The 19,021-nt window shown below is 34.1% G+C and overlaps 1 protein-coding gene across 2 annotated transcripts in view; it reads right to left on the minus strand.

Annotated features, from left to right (window-relative positions):
• LOC105200646 (putative fatty acyl-CoA reductase CG5065) overlaps positions 1-19,021 on the minus strand; it is a 36,584-nt gene that overhangs the window by 17,223 nt on the left and 340 nt on the right. Inside the window, exon 1 of one of the 2 annotated variants that reach the window (XM_011168286.3) lies at positions 4,599-4,842. The exons of the other annotated variant lie outside the window; for it this stretch is intronic. The gene's annotated coding sequence lies outside the window, so the exon portion shown is untranslated. Of the gene's footprint in view, positions 1-4,598; positions 4,843-19,021 lie in introns of those variants that run through there. 2 annotated transcript variants of the gene reach the window in all.

The raw sequence follows: 19,021 nt of genomic DNA on the forward strand, positions 1-19,021 counted from the left end.
CGGAAACGCAAACTCAGGGGTTTCTCAACCAAAAAGTGCATGAGTCTGGTGATAAATTTTCCAGCAAACGAGTCACGTAAATTCACGTTTATTTTTTTTCGTAGCAACTGTTCGTAAAAGGAAACGGATACCTCAGCAACCGGTAGGGCAAGTGGCACCCCTTTCATATACAGTGCGTATCGAGGGAGCGGACCTACCAAGTGGCAAAGCTGTCTTAATTTCAATAAGTTACAAAAAAAAGCGACAACTCGCGTCCATTTCGCGTGATCGACTAATTCGATTTTACAATTATTCAACATATAGAATCTACATTTATGCATCACATTTTAATTAAAGTGACTTGTCTAACAAATCGTCTACTCAGGCTCCCCGTGAAGAGTCTATAATTAATAAAGATCGGTTTCAATGTAACACATCATATTTTTGTGCAGATTTACCAAATTTACCGAAACACTTACAATCTACATACCTTTTTTTTTAATTAACGTGACCTAATAAATCGCCTGTCAAGTTTGTCGCGAAGAGTTAATTTAAATAAAAACTGCTTTTGACGCAAATGCAATATATTGTTGTGCAGAATTAAATTGTGTGAAATTAAAAATAAATCCGATTCGCTGACTCGTTTTTGTTGTGTGTGAACCGAAATAAAAATTTTCGAAATTCTTGCAATAAATTTCAGTTTAAATCTAATCGGAGAAAGTAAGACCTCGACGTCTTTCTGCAATAGGGGTGTTTTATTTTCTTTTATCGCGTATTAAAAATTCTCGTTTCTCGGGACATGCAAGTGTCGCAAACGTCGATATCAGTACACCTGTTTCGTATGCATGTTGTTACAGGGAACAGGATAATCAACAGAGAGCGATAAACATGTCCTTTTTTTCATTCAAAGTTCGTTCGGCCGTTTCGTCTACGGGGATATTCCGTCGGCCAACGGTGTTACAACCCAAAAGCAGCTTTCGCTTGAAATGAACCGTGCCAATAACCCGTTTTGTGCGACAAATAATGTTGATTATTTTTTAGTAGTCGCGGCATGCTTGCGATAATCGCTAAGCTAAAATTTTTATAGCAATGCCCGCCGGTTTTACATCAATGAAGAAATGTAGGTCCGCGTCTCTCTTTCTCACGGCTGGCTGTTTCGCCGTTATCCCGACTTTCAATACGTTTCAACAGTAAAGGAAAGAGAGAAAAGCGAAAGAAGAGGTCACAATACGCAAATATTATCATACGCACGTGCGCAAGTGGGAAGGGAGACTAACGCCGCGTGGTACCTGGCAAAAGAAGAAAAAGAAAGTGGGCGATCGGTGAATCCGCAATGAGACGGGGATCTGCATTGCTAATAAAAAGAATCGACGCTGTGTGCAATTGAATGCGGCTGAGATATATTAATTCGACGAGAGCGTCGATTTACGACTCCAGGCAGCCTCTCCCCACCCTCTCCAGCAGGCTCGGACCGATCTCGAATTTACGATTCACTCGTCGCGTGATTTTCGCGCCGGGTGGACGATATGATTCGATTGGAACCGGCTTCTTGAATAACGAAATCGTGACAAGAGCGCGTAAGAACAGACGGCGTCTTGCGCGGATAGAATGCAGGCGGATGTAAGAGGAATTCTAGGTCACTGTCCTGACATCGAGGCGATGAAACCGGGAGAAACCGAGCGTCCGGGCAATCCGTTAGATGGAAACCCGTTATGTGAGAAGCGTGGACGAGTAGCGAGCGTGATCGTGGCCATGGTCACGACTGTAGCCGCGACCGGGAAACCGATCGGCCGACCGAGACTCGCCCCATTTCTTTTCGGCGCGATCACTCTCTCCGGCCATTCCTGCCCTTCTCCGATGGCTCCGATAAACGACAGGCGTCGCGGTGCGCACACGCGTAATTCACGGCGCATTCGAAGTCCTCCCCCGGCGAAACAAATTCGCGTTCGTTGTTTATCAATCGTGTCCAGCCAACGGAATCAAATGAATTAACCGATTCTACTGTCATTCTCTTTTAATCTCTTTTGTTAGTGTTAACATAATCGCAAGCTGCCGTGGACGTAACGCAGCCTGAGCGGTCAATTGCGCTCGTAATACACATAATAGGAACACCTATGCAATAATAAAGTCCCAGGAACAGGTATCGCAAAATAAATTACCGTCGAATTGAGACAAATCGCAAATGATGATTTATGAATTCAGGACGGCGTGGAAGATTCGTGCACCGACGAACGACGAACTCTCGAGAATCTTGCAGCAACAAATTGCGCATTGCGCACAGTTCGGCATATTATCCTTGTAATTCCTCAAATGTTAAACAAGAACAAAATGATACATCATGCGCATCATGCGTGAAACGGAACGTAGCCTAGATGTTCCGTTCGGATCTATTTAATCCAGCATGTATATTTAATTTCCTTATTAATATTTTACCTAAAAGTTTTTTCCTCTGACATTTTTTTTTTTTTTTTCGATAATGTAAGCTCTCTTTGCTCGTTAATGTAAGCTCTCTTTCTTCCGCGTAAATATTTTTATTTAATCGCTTTACTTTTTACATTTCCTTTTCTTATATTGACCCAAGTGATGCAGTACGTACAGTAAATTCGAAGAGAACAGCAGAGTTAAAAGAGCATACGTACACGCGACGAGTGCGATAAGACCGAATGTAAAGAGCATTTAGCATCGGGGCATTATTGCTACTGGCAGTTACAACGCGATGGAGAGAAACTACGGCTTCTATAAAACTGTATTAGGTGCTGGGACAGGTGTTGCGGCTTTATTGCACGGCGTCTCGCGCACGCTGAGGAAGCGCGAGTAATTATCATCGTGTCGCATGTTATTTACTTTACTTCACGCTCTTTGATAACCGACTTCAGCACGCGCGTATCGCGCCGATAACGGGATCCGTTAATTCTAACGCGATTCATAGACGCGGCCAAATTTCGCTCGAATAAACCCGCTCGTCGTTACGCACGCCGCGTGTCGCGCTGTCGGGAATGCGTCACCGCGAGACGCGATAGAACGCTGCACGACAGTTCGTGTTTAATAACGGCCAATAGCACGCCTAACATCCGGTCGCGTCTCAAAGTGTGTCAGCGGGACACGGACTACCGAAACGCGTCCGAGCGTGGCTAAGACGCGACTGGAAAGACATCCTTATCTAATTGGTATGGGCGATTGGAAAAACGATCGCGATTATCAAATGATAGGAGCGTGCAAATCGACTTTCTTCCAATGTCGTCACGAGTCTTCGAAAGAAATCATGCTGTTTCCGGTCGTGCTCAAAGTGCCCCGTCGTACACAGTAAAAAAATTCCTTTCGCATTCTTCACTGCTGCATTTGGAAATCGCACTTTCGAAAGTGTACGGCAAAATTATATTTAAATAAACTGTGCAATGATATACGCGCCCAATTGACTTCGGTTGACGGCGATCTCGGCATGAAATAACAACTTCGTATGCATAAATTTAACTGACACATATTATGAACATATATATGTTACTCTTTCTAAATTTAAATTGAAATCCGAATTTGTATTTTGCAAAAACGGAAAATAAAAAAAAAAACCGTATTAAGAGACTTGAGATTGCGATTTATTAATCGAATATATGTACACGGAAAAAAAAAAAAATGTTAATTAGCTGGTAGTCTGAACATAATCCTTTCAATTCGACAATTTAATCATCGAAACAAACAAAACTAACTAGAACAAAAGCACGACGTGTTGTTTCATTAATATTATTAAATTAAAGAAATTATTTTCACTTAGAGATTGTCGGCTATGCCGTCAATGCAACACCATTTTTCCCGGTGCACCATATTCCGTCATATATTTTGTACATTTCTGTAAAGACGAATTCGATGAGCGAGGGCAAGCGCAAACGCGAGGAAGTTTGAAAGTTCGAAAAATAGTGTGCGATCTCTTTCGAGCTTCAACTGCAATAGATGTAAACGCACTCTGCACCGATACGGGAACGCATAAAAAAACACAAGCTACTCGAAGAATTGCGGTCAAACCATCCATGACCTAGGTTAAGTTTCGAGACGTTCGATATGGTCCAGAGACAGAGAAGCGACAGGTTTTGGCGCGATAGATTTAATGATATGAAATAACAAACGTAATATAATACTTTCATTTTATTCTTTTAATTGGTGTAAATATGCACACATGGTGTAACACCGGGAAGGATAAACACGATAAAATCCGGATTAATCTTAATTTGAAGTTAAATTTACATAACGCAACAACATAATATAACGATCGATACGTGCGATGACACACGTAACGGAGAGGTGCTCGTACACAGAATTGGGATTTATCCCTTTCTGCTAAAAGAAACACATTTGATGAATTCGAACAATTATGATCAACGATGTATTAAGCGGTGAAGAAGATTACTCATTCGTCTGTGACACGATGATAGGCGATGTGTGTGGCGTGTTCCGACGTATACACGTAATAAAACATCATTTATCGTCTTATCTATACGTCGGCAGACTTCTACTAAATGCGGCTACACTGAAATCGATTAATCGAAACTCGAAGAGTCTACGTTTCTCGAGGCGTTTATCGTAGTTTACTATTTTGTTTACTATCCCGAATCTGGATTCTCGCTTACCCAAGGGCCTCATGGCGCGACGACTTGTTTCCTCAATTTACCAGACACCCGAGAAAGACGTCACAAAACAGGTTGAACGGGGTAGAATGAACGCACCTCTCTCGGCAGAGATAAGACACGCGGTGAATCAACTTCCCACGAAGCGGGACGAGTAACGAAACACACACTGAGCGTGTATGAGACAACCTCAAGTCCTTTATACCTGCCCAGCTCATAGAATGGAGCGTTCTCTCCCACTACAAGACATTAGCAGACCTCAACTCGCCGATGCGTATTTCATATTACCCTACCCTGTGCCACGTGTACAAATAAACAGATATAATAATCTTTTTTCTTTTATATAATAAAGATATCAGCAAAAAAAAGTAATAAGATTAATTTGCTGTAAAATAGACATTTATCATCACTAAAACATTTTTACTTCGACTTTTTCTGAATTTACATTATTCAGCTAGTCATTAAAACGTCTTAAAGCAGCATCATCGCCATCATGTTTGTCATTTGCATATATCAAATCACATAATTAATCAATTTCTTACAATGCTTGTTTAATTAAATTTAAATAATACAAGCTCTCGTGAGTTTTACATTAACAATCTAGCTTACATTAACAAACTAGCAGTATCATTTTAGAATTTTTAGAATCGACGTCAATAGAATTTATGTTTCCATAAAACTAGCTTTCATAAACATCGTGAACTCTTCCTAATTTCGTTATCTATTGTTACATTTATTTACGTTATATTTGAGAAGACACAAGAAAAAAAAATTGTAAAATAATATAAAGTTTTGCTCCATTCTCATATGAAGTTTTCGATGCTTGCAAGAAAATTTAATTTAACAAACAGCAATTTATGACTGCTGGAAATGTACTATAGAACATTTATAGAGACGATGTGTATGGTTTTGAATGTAGGGTTTACCTTATACAATGTTCGTAGCTTTTAGTAATCGCCATACAACATATAGTATTAAATGTTTTGTTTCATTTAAATATTTATGGAAATGTATATTATAGAAAATATATTATAAAAGTATGGTTCTAGAGCTATTTTTTAAAAATAATTTTTGATTAAACAAATGCCATTTGCCTGACCAAATGGCTTTTACCCATTTATTTTTGTGTTTAAATGATATTTTTCTAGTCAAATACTATTTTTTTCTAGGCAAATGCTATTTGATTGAATCACTATTAGGCAAATAGTATTCAGCGAAGCATGCATTGTGAACAATTATCTTTTACCTATATTTTTATAATTTCCTTCACAATTTCTTTTCTTTTAGCCTTTGACGTTGATTCGGGTTGCAAAGTACAAGCAATAGAGAATTTCTCCTTTCTTTACACGATCGCAAACTTTTCCACTATATCGTATTTCCGCTTTATAAAATAAAATTGCTACCCATTTTCCTAAGAATCAAGGCAAATGCTATTTTTCTAGTCAAAAAATATTTTCCTAAAATAAATCTGTGTCAACGACACATATGTATGTATATATATCCCAGATAATACGATATTTATAAAATATTTATAATAATAATTTGAATATTATATAAAAATATGTATCATAAATAATTTATAAATATTTTTGTTGTCTTTATATTGAACAGTTCATAAATATTTTATATAAGTATTATGAATTCATTACGAATTTATTATAAATATTATAAAAATACTTATTTAACTATTATGATAAAGATTTTTAAAAATATTTTTACTTTCTTTAATAAATCAAATCAATATTAATACTAATTTAATAGTGATGCTAATACTAATAGCATCAATAAATTAGCACCTAGTACTAATTTATAGAAATTTAAAACTTGAAACAGGTACAAACAATTCGGAGACTAATAGTTGAGAAAAAACAAAGTATCAAAACTGCCAACAACTTAAACGAATCTATTTTGGTAAAAGTTGTAAAAAATTTGTAATACGGCACATGAAATATCGTGTTTATTTGACGAGAATAGCTTTATTAGTTTCACAGAATGTAGATGCGAAGGTGTACCTCATGGAGAGACATAGCCAATTTGCATATTGTCACGAGTCCAATCCTAATAATATATCAAAGATAATAGAGCTATGCGAGAATTTTATCGTTATCTTTATCTTGTTGTTTAATACATGTCAAAACTTGTATTTAGAACCTCGGTATCATCCTGAATTACGACAGTGTCACCGTCGGTATTACCGAAAAAGAAGTAGTACCTGGTTTTTTTTTTTTTTTTGTGAATGGGTGTAAGAATTATTAAAGATCTGCTGAGCTGTTGTTCCTATCCATAAAATTTCTTAGAATAAATTCAGTACTGGCAGTCACCTTTTTTTGCGTGACCAAAAATGGTTATGGGTCGATGAGACCCAGTGCTTCTTCAACTACTACGATTAATACTTTCGTACTTTTCCCCCTTAGTCTCTATATGTATATCGACTTAAATTCACCACCCACTTGCCTCTTACATTAACAAGTGCTTTAATGTTTATATGAGCGAAACATAGGAAACATGATGACCGCTGACATAACCCATCACTACTATCATTGCACCGTTCGCCTGTAGTCGTGTTGTCGTGTTGCATAGCGTTAAAGATGTACGTACATTCACGGTAATTGATTCTGTCTCTCGGAAAATTTTCCAAACTGAGAAGTCACCATCTATCTACATACTCGTAGTTCATGATTAACGTAACGACTAGAGCTTATTGGTCGTTACGTTAATCATGAACCGTATGTATGTAGAAAGATAGCGACTTCTCAGTTTGGAAAATTTTCCGAAGGACAAAATCGATTACCATGGATGTACTAAAGACGCAGTAGCAAGGGGAGGGGATGGCAGAGGGTGCTGCGGCTCCGGGCCCAAGAATCGTTGGGACCCTTGAAACTTAATTTTATTTTTAATTACATTGTTCAATGCCATTTGCTTTGACATTCTATAAGTCGTTTCCAGTAGACCTCTACACCGAAAGATATAACTGATGCAAAAGTATTATTAAAAACGCTTATTTTAACATTTTTCACTTTTATTGATCTTTTATTCACTTTCCCTTGCCATTTTTACGGTTAGCGCTAAAAGAAAGTATTAGAAATAACTTGATAAAGCTTAAAACAAAAAAAGAAACTCTGTTACTGCAGTAAGCTAAGATTTGATGTTCGTGAACAATCTCGTGTCGCACGCGGAGAATGAATGTATAGGTACATATATATAACTGGATTTTTATTTCATAATATTTAAACCGCCTAAGTCTAATCTAATTACTAAGGAAAATGTGTTATAACTACTCTTTTCAATGTCAGATCATGCCCCCGGGTCTAAATTTGTCTTAAAGACGTTTTTCAAATGTTTTTTAGACTTGCGTCTGGTCTACGTTTTTTAGACTTGCGTCTGGTCTACGTTTTTTAGACTTGCGTCTGGTCTACTAAACAAGTGCAACAATCATCATAGTATTAAAATATAGACAATCTTTATACATTATTTGTCGTAAATACAAAATTAATATTTATAAAAATCTTTAAGCAACATGTTATTAAAATATAGACTAAATATTTTATAAATTATAATATTTTATAAATTAAATAGCAAATATTTTAGAAATATTTTATATCTTATTTTATACATTATTTTTTTTTTAAATAATTTCTTTATTGTTAGTGTAAGCATTATGCAACATCCAACTATGAAATAATGTAATTGTTGTAAAATCGCAAGGGCAGCCTTATGTTCGTAATGCAAATGGTTCACGGTTATCTCACAACCCCTTTCATTACATAATATAAAATATGTCAAATTTATACACATATTTACGGCTCACATTAAACTCAATTACATTTAAAAGCCACATTCAAGGCATTCAAACTGGACTAAATTAAAAAAAAAAAATTAATATTTCACATACTTCTCAAAATTATATATAAAGTATACACCTGTAAAAATCGCTGATGTCTGCAAAATTAAAATTCAACTTTTATAAAAACATTAATGACTAGTCCTATAATGGTAAATATTAATTTCTAAGTAAACGGTAAAAAAAAAATTTGAACGATTGCTCTTAGGCCGGTATTCATAGTCGATTCCTATATTTAAGATCATCTTAAGTATTATCTTAAGATGCCATCAACCAATCAGAGAGCCGTATTAGCATCTTAAGACGTTACTTAAGACAATTTTGAAATAAAAATCGACTATGAATATCGGCCTTAGAATTTGACACAAATTTTACGAGATATCATGGTATCTCACCATCCTACACGTATCTCACAAAATCCTCGTTTTTTCTTTAACATGTAAAGATTGCACCTCGTATTACGCACTGTTAAAAATCGGTAGCAGAATTTAATGTAAAATAACGGAAGTAGATTTCAAGGTACATTAAAAAACATGTAATATACATTTAATGTAAATTTAAAAAAAACATTTAATGTACGCGTAATGTAAATTTAATGTTGTAAAAAGTGCACAAATTTCATGCACATGATTTTCATTTATTGATACATTAAATTTAATACGTAACTTAAAAATACATTGAATTTCGTGACATTTTTAACAGTGCGTGTAAGGACATATATATTGATTAAGGGAAAAGTCTAGTGGTATTAATAAGTTTTACAAATTAAATCAAGATCGAGAAGAGCAAGATGTAGATGAACCAAATGTAAATAACGTTAATCGAATAGTCTTTATCTCATAAAAACGCAATTTACATGGACATGTTTCGAACTTACTTGTCCTCCTTCTTCAGCACGTTACAAAAATCTATTAATCTATATGTAATATTCGAGAGTATAATTAATGTAAACTGCGTTCTCGAAAGATAAAGAATATTCGATTAACGTTATTTTTATTTAGTTCATATTTTGCACATCCCGACCTTAATTTAATTTATTTTGAAAAATTATTTTTTTTGCACAAATAAAATTTATTTTTTTTTATGTTCATTAAAGCTTGTTTTGTGAAATTTATTAGTGTGTAAGATCTACGAAAAATCATTAATTGGTGTTTTTTTTTTTAAATAATTAAAAGTGCCTTTTATGATATTAATTATTATTAATATGTATTCCACTCTATCACATAAACGCATCCTGTTTTCTCGCTTAAGTAAATTGTAAATTACGCTCGTTCTCTATATATACCCAATGAACTTCTAGCTATAGGATGATTGATAGAACTCTAACTAACAAACTGGTGTTGACACGTATTTGTGTCGCGTTAATATTTACTGAGTTATTTTTAAAAAATAAAATAATATTTTACTACCCCCCTTTTTTCCTCTATATAAATATATAAATATATATATATATATAAGATATATAAAAATATTTACACTGAAAAAAAATTTATTAACTTAACTAAATTTTTCAACTAGATAACATTTTTTTCAATTTAACTATTTATGTATTTGACCGGTGAACTGATCCGTGCTCGAAAACACAGATGTTATAAAAAATTAAATTAATGTTAAGTAAATGGTAAATAAATATTCCTCCAATTCATCATTTTAAATAAATGATTAATATTAAGTAAATCTTACATTAATATTAAGTAAATGTTCAAAATAAATATTTCTTTTAATCATTATCTTAAAAACAACATGATCATTGTAAAGTCAATATTAAATAATCGTTAAATACGTATTTCCTATGAATCATTATTTTGAATTAGTCATTAATGTTAAATAAACATTAAATTAATGTTTAATAAACGGAAAATAAATATTTTTCTATTTTTTTATTTTAAATAATTGATTAATATGAAGTAGTAAAACTTAAATTAATGTTAAATAAATGTTTAAAATAAATATTTCTTTTAATCATTATCTCAAACAAATACTTAATTACATAAAATACTTGAACTTCAGTTTAATTATTTATATACTTAACTTAAATGTGTGTGTGTGTTTAAATACGTAAAAGTGTTTGAACCAAAGAAATTCAATCAAGTTAAAAAATTTAATTAAGTTATCAATTTTTTTTCTCACAATCAGTGTATATAAGGTTAAAAATGTTTAAAAAAAAGTAAATTTTCTCGCAATAAAATTTTTTTGCTTTCATTTGTATTTAATTACTCAAAATTTTGTACAAACAAAAAAATAATTTTTTTTATTTTTAATTACATAATAACATTTAAAAAATAAAGAACACGATATTTTATTCTATATAACATTAATTATTGTTATACTACGGAAATACATTAAATTGCTTAAAATGTAGATATGCAAATATATATAAAATATATAAATTTTATATAAAATATATAAAATATACATAATACAGAAAATTACATGTATATTTTTAGAATATCACGTTTGCGATATAATCTGTTATTTTTTATCATAATCTATTATTCGAGAAATTGAACTTTATATCAACTTGCGTATTAAAAATTAAAGATTGCAAATAGATAAAAGATTAAAATTTGATCAACCAAATAATTTTTTAAAATTTGTTTTGTGTGTGTGTTTGTGTATTCTGATTGATTGTGTTCTATTCTTCAATTCCACAATCCTCAATCTGAGTCAATGTCCAATGTGATGTCCAGTTTGATGTCGGTTTTAGATATTGTAAATTTTACGAATAATCCGTACACACGATTGAAAAATTGTTCTGTCATCACTTAACTACCGTAATTATTTACGCTTTCTGCTACTTAAAGTTAATCACTGATACAAGATATACGATTTTTCTGAGATTTCACTGTTAAAAAATTACTATTGTCACATAAAATTAATTTTAAATAAATCTTAATAAAGAGATTTTGGAATTACCTTAAAATATGTACTGCCCAATACTTATTCTAGTTTTATTTATGCTCCTTGCATGGAGCAAAAGTAACTCACAATTTACATAATCGTGAAATAATCGCTTGGATTTGCAAAGTATAAAAACAGTGAAAACATCTTTTATATTTAGTTTTGGAAATATACGGAATAACATGCAATAAATTAAAAGCAATAGATAGACAAAGAACAAGAAATGAAAAAATAGATTAAACGCTTATAATATATAAGTCTAGACTTTTATGTAATCCATCTAACTTTTAATCTCTTTGTTTATTTTAAAGAATATTTTAGTGGGACATTACTTTCTCACAGATGAAGTCAAAACTATAATGTGTGTATTACTATAGTACACAAAATATTTCATAACTATTTAAAAACTGCATCAAAGTCCTTTTAATGACAGATTCTCCAATAAATTTAGAATCAGTTATTCTTCTAAGGAAAACATCGAGAAATTTGTTCGTTATTTATTACAATTTTTTCATTCGTTTTGTATCGTTTTATCTAAAATTAAAATTCTATCGTCTTTATCGAGGGGAAATTCACAGCCGGCATTGGTGTACAAAATTTCGGCAGTGGACTGCCGAAAAAAGTAAGCAGTGACCTATAATATTGACGGCATTGTCGTCAGTGGTTGGGGAGTGGTGAGCTCACTTCAGAGTCGGTTTTTCGATCATGGGGTTGAGCACAAAAATTTTTTCTTGCATATTCCAAAAGCACATAAATAAAAGAATATTTTAAGCCTATAATCAATTTCATAATTGCTTTCTTTCTGGTAGTTTACTCTTGTACCTGAACGGTGGGGTGCTCACTTCAGGGTCGGTTTTTCGATCAAGTGGTTGAGCACAAAAATCTGGTCTTGCATATTTCGAAAGCACATAAATAGGAGAATATTTTAAGCCTATAATCAGTTTCAGAATTGCTTTCTTTCTGGTACTTTACTCTTGTACCGTTAATGTGTATTCGTACTTTCGGGACGATTTTCTGGTCGAAGAGATTGAGTACGAACATTTATTTATATATCGTTGGAAAGCACATAAAAAGCCCTTAATTCTAGTGTATTTATTTTTTTATTTTATTAATTATTTATATGAGTTGGTGCTGGCTTAACGTTAAGCTGGCACCCCCACCTTCAATCTCATTTTCCTGCTAAACCGCTCGAGTACAAAAATTTCAAATAGGGTACATAATTAGCACATAAAAAGCACTTAATTTTGGCATAAGTGGCGTTTCGATTTTTTGTGGTGGGGGTGCTAACTTAACAGACATTGTTATTTTTAGTATTCTATTGTTTGAAGTTAGGTATACCTATGCATAAGACAGCACATAATAATGTGCAATTACATTAAAATGTATAGATACAGTTCGTAAATAAAATTTTTGGAAGTTTTTTGTATAATTGTGTAGAATACTTCGGGAAAGCTTTAGAATTCTTGTGCAGGCATTGGCGTATGATAATGGGCACGCGGCAGTGTTCATAATTGCATGGCATTGCCTTAATTTTAATATAGGATTGACGGCATTGTAGGCATTGACTAACAATAAGCATTGTCGGCAGTGTACAAAAATGTCGGCAGTGTTTTACAGCAATGCCAAAAATCGGCATTGGTGTACAAAATTTTGGGTTGTGAATTCCCCCTCGGTCTTTATACAACATATCCTTTTAGCTAAATGTAAAATTAAAATTCTATCATTTTATTTCTCTATTCATCTTTTCGATTAAATTTGAAACTGACATTCTGTTAGGAAAAGTTTTGCGTGAAATTAACTAAAAAGTTAATTAAAGATCAAACATCTCTTATATGTTGATTCTCCTCCTAATCTGAAAACTGTAAAAAACTTATTGCGAAAAATATTATCTCGACCAAGGTAATCGTGCAGAGCCTTATTGACATAAAAATTACTAAATTAATTAGTAATTTAATTTTATAGTAAAATCTCTAATACTAATGCTAATTCTAATTCTAACAGCTACGTTTTAAGTTCAGCAAACATGCAGCGCAGTTTGGGGAAACTTGTAAATGTATATAAATTCACCTGGAAAATTATTTGAGCACTAAGATTTGCTTTTGACTGCTTTTGATTGCTTGAGGCTAATTCCTTAATTTAAATTCAATTAATCAAGTAATCAAGAACAAAAGTTTTTAATTACTTTATTTGATTACTAATCAAAATATAAAATGTTTCTGTTAATTGATTATTCACAGTGAATTGTTTTAGAATTTTTGTTAAATAAATAATTAAAGTGAAACATTTTCTAATTGCTTAACTATTTATCGATTTTACATACTTATTCCATCATTAAATCGGCATTTCTTAAATTTAATACTTTGTTGTCATCTTTCGTTTCAGTTAAAAGAATGTTTAGTTTCGTCAACGTTTATATAGCATTAAAAAATTTAATCATCTTACAGATGAAAACATAAAAAAAGTGCTCTCAAATGCGAACTGAATCTTTAAGAGAGCATAACAAATAAAAAAATAAAAATTGATACTATGGCTCTTTCAGTTCTCATCATCAATTTGATGAAATTTTTTCACATATCATTCACTAAATATTTAAATACTGCACTAATAGAAACAATCATTAAATCATGCAAAATGTTTTTTTACATAACCAGACTTTTTTAATCAGATCAAATATATTTGTTTATTAAAATCGGAAAATTAATTTTGTTAATTAAATTATTTTTTTATCAGTCATTAAAAAATATTTCCTACTTCAACTAATTTTATTACAAAAATATTTCGATAAATTTAATTTTGTTTTCTGTATGTAATTGACATTTTATGCTGATTATTAATTAAATAATTAAGAAAATCATCAATTAAATAATTAAGAAACATCTGACGCTAATTACTAAGTAATAAAATAATTGAAAAAATTTCAAGGCTCCTGAGCAGTCGACCGAGAACTCCACGTTGACGATGGCGTTGTAGTATCGCGAAAAAAAATAGAATAGGTGTGAAAAGTAACGTAGTGAAATTTTCCTTCTTTTTTTGCATACCATTTCGTTATTATGTGCTTGATTGTAAAAATGTAACTTGTCTCGTATTTATCAAATTCGTAGAAATGGACCGCAAGTAAAATTATCTTTGAATTTTAAAAGCATGTTTTTCACATCTTGTAATAGCTGTCCGTGTTCTGGGCTAAAAATTTTTATATGTAATTATATATACAGGGTGTTCATTAATGGTTGTCCCCACGTTTTACCATAGGAGCACGCATTTGTTATTTCTAATATAATAATATGTAGAAATATATATCCGTCGGTAAATCATGCTTCTGTGGTAAAAAGTGGGTGCAATCATTAATGAACCCTGTGTATATATATATAAAATATGTCATTATATATATATATATATATATATATATATATATATATATATATATAAAATGACATATTTTATATATATATATATATTTTTTTTTTTTAATATATAACATATTTTATATATAACCATATTTAATTATGATTTGGAAATAAGTTGTTCTCCTTTGAGCGAAGGTGCAGTAACGCATAAGATATGACGCAAGAAATGGTATCAGAGATTTCGATCTTTGTGATCGAGAACCGTCCACCAAATCCCGATCAAACGAAAAGATTTGAAGACGAAGAACTTGAGCAGTTGCTAAGTGAAAATTCCGTTTAAACTCAAGAGGAACTCGTTTTACAACTTGAAGTGACCCAGAAAGCGATTTCTTATCGTTTGAATAAACTAGGAAGAATCCAAAAGCTAAACCAATGAGTTCCACAAAAGCTCAGTCTGGACAATAAACAATGACGATGTGAGAAGGCTATGTTTTTGCTGATAAAATTCAAATAAGACTTTTACAAAATCATAATAAACGATTAAAAAATGAGAGTTGTACGTTAATTCTAAACGAAGAAAAATCGTTGGTCCTGGTCAACTGATCATTAATATCAACTAGAAAAACAAATTTTTGTCGAAAAGATCTTACTGTGTATTTGGTGGGATATTATACGAAAGGAGTAATATATTACTCCTGAATTGTTAAAACCTAGTTATATTATTATTTCAGAGCGTCACCAACAACTCATTCGTTTAAGTAATGAACTTGAAAGAACAAGGTCATTTATTGGACGCTGGACAAGATAAGTTATTTTGCAGCACGACAACGCTCGTCCACATGTCGCGAAAGGGATGAAGGACGTCATTTATTCATCGGACTGGAAAGTTCTCCCTCACGCGGCTTCACCAGACCTAACTCCATCAAATTATCATCTGATCGCTCCAATATTATTTCGCTGATACGTATTTTAAACATTAGTGCGATAAAGCATTGATATGATTTTATTGCATCAAAATCGTCATCTTTTTTTTCGAAAAAGAAGTCAGGTGCGAAAAAGATAGAACGAAGTCATGGGAAGTATAATAATGACGAATATTTCTAGGCTTGAAATTTAAATTTGACTTTCCTATAAATAAACGGTAAATTTAAAAAAGCATCGAATTAATTTCTACTCCTATTAAATAACGATCAATTTCATTTAATAAAAATGCCAAACACATTTTTTTTTTAAATAATTGTACCATTTTTTAATAATTTTTTTCCGTATTCGCTTTTTGTTGTAAAACAATAATTTATTAGCAGACATCACGATAACAAAAAGATGAAGGAAACTGTTTCATTATTTATAGATATATTCTGTCATCAAAAACTGACATAAACAATATGTTTAATTATTTTAGAATCTTACGTAATTCGAAAGAGATAGCGCGACTGCGCCGCACCCACATTCTTGTAGAATCAATTTATTAAAAAATACGTAAAAAAGTTATGAAAAAAAAAACGCTTAACATTAGCGTCAGTTTGCGAAGAATACATGAGAGGTTTTATCGCAAGAAATTTTATCAGCTTGTTCAACTTTAAAGTCTGCATCAGACAACGCATTGAAGATTATTGTTGTCCCCCTTTGAACTTCCCACTCAGCAGGGTGAGTCAGTGTACCACGAATTAAAGAGTGAGGATTGATTAATTAAATAATTTTAATTTCACGTTGCAAGTTGCAATTACCGAGCAGACGTCCGTGACGTGAACGCCTTAATATCAACTGCGTGAAGCGATCTGGCTCGAAAATGTTGTGTTTCCACTTTTGTTCGGCTTCCAAGTATTTACCTTCACCAGATTCTGAGTAACTAACAATATTGTTTGCCAGTAGCGATTGCCAATACTATACAGATGTCAATATTATTTACATTTATATTCAGAGACAAAATACTTGGTAAGGCTTAACTTTAAATGAATATGTTATCAATATTATTCAAAAAAACTTAAATATAAAGTAGTTATTTTATAAACTATGATATTTATTACAAACAAGTAATGTGCATTTGTTTGATGTAAATAAATTATTTGAATAACATTAAAATAATATCTTTGAATTAAGTAATTTTTTTAGTGTTTTCAGAGTGTATCTGTTACAAAAACAAGATCTCAATTATCGTTGTAGTAAATTAATTAATTCTTTTTTTGCCAGGATGTTTGTTATTTATAAAAAGATTTTCACATTTTTACTGGTCTGATCAGATTAAACTTTTATCTTTTTATTTATTCATTGATTTTTATCACACTGACTGTTAACTGAGATGAAGTAGTTTTTTTACGTTACGTTTAAAATAAAAAATAACAGTTACATATAAAAAACCAAGTAGTATTTGCATCTCTACAAAAGTTATCGCTTTTTCAATCGAATTAAACAGTGGACAACCTAGACTGTCCACGAATGATTCCGAGAAAGATTCTAACGTACTTTCATTAATGCAAAAGTTAGCGTGTCCAAAACTATAAATTTGCTCCCGTCAATCACGCATTTTTGCTTATTACTTTTGATTGCACAGAAAAAAATTAGTATCAAATCAACAAATCATTGTTTCATATATCAGCGAGAATATCAGATCTACTTGAAAAAATTGATAATCTTAAAGAGACATAATTTGCTTTGAACAAATTTTGTTTATAAAATAAACATTTATTTTAACGAAATCAATTTATAATCCACGAGTAAATTCACAAGTGCCTTTTTTTCAGTGTACGGACTTTAATTCAAAATAAAATCATCATTGTTATTATTGATTTCTGAGGATTAGAAATTGAAATTCGCAGTCTTCAGTATCTCCGATACGTAGTCCGATATCGACGAAGTTCTCAGGTGTCTTGGCATAAGCGCGAACTCGAGATTCGCGGTCGGAAAGACCCTGGAGGAGAGCAGGGCAGAAGTAGACAAAGTAGACGGGGAAATTTTGATTGCGGAGATTTCGGCTTGTCACGGACGGTAGCGTGGAAGTGACGAGCGCTACGTATCGATCAGGTTTCTCTCCACGGAGAAACTTACTAACTCGAGATGAAAAAAGTGCCTCGCGAAAACGATCCCGCGGAGCGAGATCCGGAGTTACAGACTCGCGCGGAAATTAAACCGGCCGTGACCGTGGTCCGCTTCTCTTTTTCATTTTTTGTTTTTTTTTGTTTTTTTCATTTTCTTTCGCCGTATCCGCGCGCGCGGTCGCGACACGTCACGTTTTCGCAGTGAACGTTTTCGCCGAGCTGCACCGCTGCGCCGCCGTGTCGCCGGCAAACACTCCCTTCGACCGAGTCAAATGATCATATTTAAAGCGGGCGAGATTGCCGTCGGGATTGCGATTACCGGGAGCGGACCTCCTTCGTCCACACATCCCTCGAACGCATCAATAATTGACGGTCTGCGTCGGGGTCAAAGCGATTTCGTTTTAAAACGTTGCATTTCCACTTTTTCCAGGTATTCACCTTCATCGAATAACGAGTAGCCGTGGCGTTTGCGGTCTATCTATAGTTTTTCGGGTCCAACTCGACATATTATTATCTGATGTAAACCGGTTGCATCCAACCGACCGAGGCGAGGGTTTAGTGAGAAGAAAGCGGGGCTGCGCAGTGGGGATCGCACCTGGTGCTCGAGATAAGACGTCGCGAGGAGACTCGCGAGATAACACGGTGCGACCGAGAGACGAGAGAGAGAGAGAGAGAGAGAGAGAGAGAGAGAGAGAGAGAGAGAGAGAGAGGGAGAGAGAGGGAGAAGGAGAGGACGGGAAAGAGAAGCAGGAGGGAACGCGAGAGGGCTACAGCGAAGGCGCGATAACGGCGAGGGCGAGAGCGAGAGCGAGGGCGAGGCGAACCGGCTGCGGCGCGACGAGAGACGAAGAGCGGCGACGCACTCCGCCCGGCTCAGGCGCGGTCGGCGCGCTCGCGGCGCCTATTAACTCCGGCTCCCCGTGCTCCGGCCGTAACGCGGCGCGGCGGCGAGGTGACAATTGGCGGACTCCGAAGTCTCGACCGGTCGAGAGGCTGATTTCGGAGGCCGTTTCTCGCGATGACGATGACGAGAGGTCGCCGTTCGCCGCTTGGTCGCCCCGGTCGATCTTTAAAGCGCGCCACCCCGCCGCCGTAGGTGCAGCGGGCCGGAGAGGAACGCTCGCGTCGGCTCGCTGCACCGTGCCGGAAAACGCGATGCAAAGAGAAACGCCGGAGCCAAGAAAATCGACATCAAGGGACTGGACAAGTAGTAGACGATAGAGTAGGCGCGGCCGGTGCAGCGGCTGCCAGCGGCGGCGGCGGCGGCGGCGGCGGCGGCGGCGGCGGCGGCGGCGGCGGCGGCGG

This window comes from Solenopsis invicta, chromosome 15 (genome assembly GCF_016802725.1).
Source record: "Solenopsis invicta isolate M01_SB chromosome 15, UNIL_Sinv_3.0, whole genome shotgun sequence".
NCBI lineage: Eukaryota > Metazoa > Arthropoda > Insecta > Hymenoptera > Formicidae > Solenopsis > Solenopsis invicta.